A 7,845-nucleotide genomic window follows, 5' to 3' on the forward strand; every position below is an offset into this window, starting at 1 on the left:
ATATGAGTACAGTAACACAAAGATCTAAGTCCTTTAGTGGGAAGTATACATTGGTATATTCTTCACTTAGTGTTTCATAATTGTTTTGAGTTGAAACTATTTTAGTCCTCTCCCATCCGAAGCGCACAACTATCACTACTTACACTGTCGGTATTGTTCAAATTTTAAATCAAGGAGAATGCTTCTAGTCTTACAACTATACTTTGACTGGAGGACTGGCTTTTTACACACCACACTCATTTTCTACTGAAAGTGCTCCTGTTTTGTTATTTGCAGTATGAATATTGAACAAGGATTGCTCTACCAGGTGAAGTAAATGCACACACAGTGAAGAATGAGCACGGTCATTCAACAGAAAGCAATAAAATAAAGGCCAAAAGACTTTCTGAGAGTTATCTAATCTTTAGTGGTGGAGATTAGCCACTAATTTTGTTTCTAAACCAACATATTTCTGAATCTCTGTTGCTATTCTACTTTCCTCTTTTTATATTTCGATCTATACATGCATGCCCTAAAGAACAGGAAAAAAATGGACAAGAGTACTTTTAAAATAGTATGCATTGGAAACCACTGAGACAATAGAATACTAAGACAAATGGAGTCATCACTCATAAAGTAATGATGAGCCTGGGTTTGCTTTTGACATGTTACCTTCCGGCCTTCTGTCAAAAATTTACAACAGATAGAAAATCACCTGGTTTTTCTTTGTTGTTGCCACTTTTGCATAAGCCTTGCTTTTGCACTTAAAATACTTCCTAGAGCAATATTGTTTGTACTGGGAGTCCATTTTGTGTTCAGTGTTACTGAAGTTTGTCTCAACTGAGAATTAGTCTAACCAGAAGTTTGAAATGGCCCTTAATCTTTGCTTTCCTCTGTATCTTAAATCATAAAGGGGGCCTGACACAATATTAAGTCCTCATGTTCAAAACTTCTGGAGTCCTTTCCATGAGTCCTGCTGTTGCTTAACTATTCATTTCCTAACCTTTCACTGAGAGTGGAAAGAGATATTTGAGATCAGTGACCATGAACATATCATATAAGTAAGCATGCTATTAACTTGTCATATCAGTGCTGGGTTCCTCCACTATATTTATTTATTTTTGCTCATCAACATAGGCATGGAGTTCAGAGAATCCACGATGATAACTATGGAGATGAAAAGATTGACGGTGAGGAGTCATTATGGAGTTAGGTAAGCATATACTCTATCCAATTAACTTTAGCACTAAGGTCTAAGTTACCAAGTGAAAGAAAAAAATTTCATCACTGAAGAAGGAAGTCTTTACAGAAAGAATTGCTATAGCATCCAATTACTTTTGACACCTGTAGTAGTAAACCAGTTACCTCAGTCAGCTAGATGCCACAGATGGCAAGTCCTGTGTAGTCTGTTACGGCAATAAATATTATGTTTCATTATTCCCCCAAATTAAAGAAAAAGAATGAAGATGTCAGATCACTGTTTTTCAAAGCTTGGTCCTTGGACAATTTGCATCAAAATCATGTGTACTTCATTCACTTAGTCAGTCATTAATGTTTTCACTCATTCATTCACGAACTCTTTTGGTAGGTATTATCATGTGCCAAGTGCTGTTTAATGTTCTAGGGCTACAGTGGTACAAGAGAAAGTATCTTTTCTTACTTGTAGAGATGTGTGTGTTGTTAGAAAGGAAATGATCCCAGCCCCATCACAGACCTGCCAAATAAGAGTATCTGATGTTCAGGCTACCTGAACTTTTGCCCCAGATTTATAGGGAACATTGCTAACAGGGAGAAAAGGTGTCCAGAGTTCATTATTTCAGGGTTCAGCACAACTTGAGATACAATTTTAAAAGTGTATGTTTTTTCACCATCTATTTCCCAGAAACTTCATATTTGAAGTAAACAAAGAGTTCTCTTTACTTATTACAAGTGTACACACACACACACACACACACACACACACACACACACACACACACACAAACTTCTAATTTTCTCATTTACTTGGAAGACCAAAGACATGGACTGGAAGCTTATCTAAAACATTTTTATTTGGGCAGGATGTTTCTGTTAATATCACATAAACTTTTCATTTGACTTATTCAAGCCTGTTCAGTTTTTCTGTGTTTCCCACATTTGATTGCTTCTTCCATTCTGTTCTCCTCCTTCTGCCATCTTTTAAAAATATATAATAATTGTATGTATTGGAGGTAATCTGTTGTTTCATTCGCTTTGTCAGTGGCATTAATATTTTCCCGATGGTAAATTTAGGCCTGAAGTCAGTGTTACACATCTTACAGTGATGCTGTCCTACTCTTTTGGCTACTTTTAACGATCATTTAAGTCCTGACTTCTTTCATGTTTTCTAACTGGATTCTTCTTCTCTCATAGCTTTTCTGATTATTCTTTCAGTTGCACCATTTTGGGGTAGGAAGGGGATCGATATCTTAACTATACTTTTTTAAAAAATTTGTCACCTGCTTATGTTGGAATGCCTAGGCCCCACACAGCCAATAAAGTTAGCAAAGTCACTGCCCCAAAGATAAAGTGAGACTAATTTGCTTTGGCAGCCAACACACCCCAAGAGACTTGGGAGCCCAGCCAACCTGAACTTGGAAGCAGTGATGAAGCTGTCGACTGCCCGAGACTCTTTTTGTTCTGATTCAGTGCAAAGAGGGTGGCATGGGACAAAGTGGTACCCAACTAGATTCTGTGAGGCCTGGGTTACATCTCCTGCATATTTCTCCACGAACCAGGCTGCAGTTAAAACAGAAGATAAAGTAGAATAAGACAATACATCTCTGACAGACAGAAAACGTTTTAGGTATTAAATATAAGATGTTAATTATACAGTGATATTTCTGCAACTGCTGGTGGGAGAAAGCTACAAATACATTTCTAAGCATAATTTAAATGGCCTCATTAGTTGCATCTCATGACCCAACACTCTTGTGATTTTACTGAGGTAGATTGAAAACAATGGAGTTGAGATTTCAACTATTTAGTTTGATGCCTTCAGTTGAATTTTTTTTCCCTATGAATTACCATGAAGTACTTCCTCAAAGAGCATATCCAGCATGCTCTTAATTAATTTCAGAGTAGGTGTGTGCTGCTAGCAATTTCCCAGTGTCAGGATCAAATACAGTGATGTTCACTGCATCGTTTCATATTTGAAAATTCCCATGGAAAAGTTAATCATGTGGCAATTAAAAGAATCCTGAACACTGAACTTCAGTGTGTTATTAAGAAAATAGGCAAGTATGACAAAAATGAAGAAGATACCAATGTACAAATAATAAACCCACAGAGTTTAAATAACTTCTTTGCTGAATTTGGCATCTTTGATTCAGATATGACATGGTTACTATATAAAACCTATTTGTAGTTCTGTAAAGTGATGGGGGCCTAACTTTCAGGTAAATTTGTTTTTTTGGTTTTTTTTTTTTAGAATTTTGCAAAATTAATAAAATGAACCTACTTAGATGCTCTTTTAAAGATACTTAGAAGATTATATTTTGAAGACTTTGTTCATAAACAGATTCCCACAGTTTTTTTGACATTGAGGTCTTCCTTTGAAGCTGAGACAAGACAATGAAATACTTCAATTCTTAGTCCTAATTTTCCCCCCATTTATTTCTGTCTTCCTGCTGCTTGGCAGCTGCAAACCTAGCTCTTACCTCTAGGCAAGCGGGCAAGCAAGCGTCTCTTTCCTGAACTAATGGCCATGCAGCTCCTTGGATTAATTGGCAAGTCAATGGTGCAGCCTGTATGTTGTTTCCCCAGGAGACCTGGTATTTGACATCAGCAACTTTTTAAATTCAGTTTGGCCTTAAGTTTGTTCCTAATCTTAACCCTTTGTAGGCCTCTCATATTCCAATGAATAGTCATATTAAATATTGGCTCTTATAGTCTAGAGATACAGCTTTCAAAAACACTTGAGAACAGTGGGAAAGAACACTGATTAATCACAAAAGAAGTAAGCCATCTTTGGAAAAAAGATGTTTCTTTTTAAAATAAACTGTTGTTTTGACCATTTATGTACAGAAAGGACTTTCAGAGAATCTTAAGACAAACATTTTTGATGAGCTTTGCTGGATAGTTTTTTTATTGAAATTATTCTTTGAATACTTAATTCTCTTATACATTGTCAAACTTAGGCAAAATAGGTTAAAAATTAGAAATTTTACTACCTATTTGACCATAAACTTTCTAAATGACTTTGGAAATACAAGATGAAGTACACTTTGTTCTGTGTAAAGTTAATACTTTGGATAGTCTTTTCCAATTCTAAAATTCTGGATATATTTTTAAAAAATTCAGCCAGTGATTCTAAATTTATTCCCTAGAAATAGAAATAAAAACCTCAAATACTTCTAATTAGTTTTTCTGATGAACAGAAATAATTTCATCTAAGCTCAGGTGTTCTGCTCTATTTTTTGTTCAATCACTCCCAGAATTGGAAGTTATATGAGTAAATTTAGCAAGAACTGCTGCTGCTTAGAAAATATTCCCTTCAAATAAACCAGTGCTTCAGACCAGCACTGTCCAGTAGACATATAGATTGGGTCATGTAAGTAATTTAAAATTTTCTAGTAATCATGTTTAAAGCCAAGAAAGGACTAGATAAAATTAATTTTGATAATCTATTTTAAACCAGTCTATCCAAAATATTATAATTACAACATGTATTCAATTTTTTAAAGTGGTCTATTTTACAGTTTTTTTTTCTTTCATGTATTTTACACTTTCTACATCTCAATTAAGGCACTAAATTTTAATCAGAAATAATTAATATTTTGACTTCATAAAATTTACAACTGGAAAAGTAAGTTCCACAGCTACAAGTTGTTTCACAAATACTTGAAGAGGTTTTTAATTTAATTTTTAATTTAAATTGAATTTAAATTTAAAAACTGAGTTCCTTAGTGGCGCTAACCACATTTCAAGGTCTCGATCATCCCAGGGGGCTAGTCTAACCACATTGCATAGTACATATCTAGACATTCATCTCCTTCTCACTGGAGATCAGACTTGACATTTTTAAGGCTTCTTATTTAACAATAAAATTTCTATAAAGGCTGAGACTTTTCTTGTTAAATTTATGAAGTTTAAGGAAATGTTAAGATAAATAAGTTTGCCTGAACTTTTAAAAAAAATTACAGCTCTTCTTTACTTATTGCCTGCATGGAATAATTATTTTAACTCTAGACCCTTGTTTTTGAAGTAATCTAAGACACTCAGTCTCTTTTTTTAAGTATAATTCTAAAGCAAGAGGTAATAGTTATGTAATAGTGTTCTGTTTTTTTCTGAGATCTTATAGTTTTGCAAGGCAAAGCATCTCAAGAGTGAAGAGAAAATCTTACCCAAATCCAAATATTTAAATAACTAGAGCATCAATTTCTAAAGTACATATACTACAAATGATCATTTTGAAGCTTAAGTTTTCTAAGCTATGAGTGGTAATCATTGACAAAAAGGAAAGATTTCATTTAACTTTGAATGTGGCATTTAACAAAGAAAAAAGTCTATTTGTTCATTGTGAAAGGGTATTTAGACATCAAATTTGAAAACGGAAGGAAAATCAAATGTCATGTAGTCTAAATTACACACTTCAAAAGTAAAGGAACTGATCCTGAGAGGCCAAATGACTTGTCAAGGTCACCAGCTATTTTGTAGTAGATCCTGGAATGGAACCCAGGCTTTCTTAGTATCCTTAATGTCTTTATTTCTTGATAGGCTTCTTAGTACCTTTCCCCAAATGTATGCAATGGCATGGGCATAAATGTAAGATTGCGAAATTACTGTACACTTAATTCCAGAGGGTTGCTGGGCAAATGTGTAGAACAATAGAGAGATTTACTTCTGGTTCTTGGGAATTAAAAAGCCACTCTATATTTTAGCAATAATAATGTTGTTCATTATATACTTTTATCCTCTCCAACCCTGCGAAGTGCTTAGGGCCCCATATAGATGTAGATGATACAAAATAAAAACTTCATAAAATTTACTATAAAGCATTTGAAATCAGAAAATACATTGCAAATAATAACCTCTTAAAAATGTGGAAGGTGATGATCATAGTATTTAATAAACACCCTCTGAGTATACAGTAGCTTGTTTTAACTATTAATTGAATGAAATAAAATAAAAATGTATCAGTTTACATTACCAAACACATTATATTTTACTTACAATATAGCAAGCTGCCTAAAAGTGCTGAATCATGTTTTTTGTTTGTTTTTAGATGTGTGCAAATATAACTTTGCTAGCAAAGCAATATTGAAAAATTCAGTTTAAAAAGTCAAATTTTTAAAGGCTAACCCACTAATTGATTGTGAATTGACCCCCAAACACTTCAAGTTTGTACAGAATGTATTTTTAAAGTTAATCAAAAATCGCTACCTAAGATGTTGATCATTATGGAAGCTGAATGATGGGAACATGGCAGTTCATTTATTTATTTTCTCTACTTTTGTAAGTATTGTTTTAACATTTTCCTAATGTTAAAAGGTAAAAAAGATAAAGCAAAGACATACCTGTTTCTTATGACACAATTGTAGTACTCAAAGTCTTTGTAGAGATGTGGTTAAAATGAACTATCAATGATAAAAGGAAGGTACTAAGTGTTTTGTGTACTCATTTTAAGTCAAGAATATCATGAAATGTTATTGGATATATGGATTTAAGAGAAAGCTCAGAGATAGAACCAAGATGTATCTATGCTGTAAATAGCAGGAGTTCCTGGACCTTCAATATCATGTCCAATCTAACATTAATGTAGTTTAACCTTAACTTTCTCATAGTCTCAAATTCATAATCCAAATTCCCAAGTTGAGAAAAATAATTGACTACTCACTTGAGTTGGCCAATGGACTAGCTTTTTCTAGCTCATTTGCCTATTTCAGGTCCAATCAGCTAAGGCTTGAGAAATGTTATTGTTATGTAATATATGGAACTATCCTCTTCTGGGTAGTAGACAGAACCAGTTCTTTCTGAAGGAACAGGGATGGGAAGGTGGATGTTCCAATACTATTGTTTTTCCATTAGTGTTGCACTGTCTCTTTTCTTTCTGCTGGCTTCACTGCCTCAGTGAGCTTGCCTTTTCACCAAAAGTTATATGGCCCATAAGCGTCTGTATTCCAGAATTTTCAAGAAGGTCACCCCACTTTTGTTTGATGCTTATTCTCGATTGGAGCTTGCGTTTTATTAGCATACATCTGTCATCTTCATTTATGTCCGTAATGTGCTGACATATTACGGTCTGTGTTTCTCCAGGCCACGCTAACTTGGGAGTGATGAAAGGGTCAACAAATTCTGTAACAAAGTGGCATTTTAGTTGCTGCAGATATTTAGTGGGACGGCAGTTTCAGAGTACTAGGGGAGAATGTCTATAATTTCTCTGGGCTTTCTTTGAATATTCTCAAGAGAACTACTGTCACTCCAATTCTCATCCTCACATGACTGAGTTCAAAGGGAGGAAACAGGCAATACCTTTCCAATAAATGTACCCTTACATCTCACTGGCCAGATCTAAGTCACACTTCCTTGCCTGAGATAAAGGGATCCCTGTTTGCTCTCCAGTCAACACTGAGATTTGCTTAGAAAGTAAGAAGGAAGGAAATAGCTTTGATATAGACGTGAAATGGTGTCTGCTATTTCACCCCTTCATTGTAATGCAGACGCTATAATTTGGATGGAACTGGCTTTACTCCAGTGGTCCTTGATGAGTGAAAGCCAGTGCCTCATTCACCTGTCCGTGGGGATTAGTTTAGTTGCCTAGGCTTTAGCCAATTGGCACATGGCATTTCCCTGGCTACAGGAATGCTTTCAGAGCTGGTATGATCAAAACTAAGTGACAGATAGATT

General features: G+C 34.7%; 1 long non-coding RNA gene across 1 annotated transcript in view; it reads left to right on the forward strand.

Annotated features, from left to right (window-relative positions):
• The window catches only part of LOC123615188 (uncharacterized), a 464,042-nt gene extending 462,849 nt beyond the window's left edge, over positions 1-1,193 (forward strand). Inside the window, exon 17 of the long non-coding RNA XR_012505525.1 lies at positions 1,117-1,193. This is a non-coding gene — a long non-coding RNA (uncharacterized LOC123615188). The remainder of the gene's footprint in view (positions 1-1,116) is intronic.
• The last annotated feature ends 6,652 nt before the right edge of the window (positions 1,194-7,845 follow it).

Source organism: Camelus bactrianus, chromosome 3 (assembly GCF_048773025.1).
Source record: "Camelus bactrianus isolate YW-2024 breed Bactrian camel chromosome 3, ASM4877302v1, whole genome shotgun sequence".
Lineage (NCBI taxonomy): Eukaryota > Metazoa > Chordata > Mammalia > Artiodactyla > Camelidae > Camelus > Camelus bactrianus.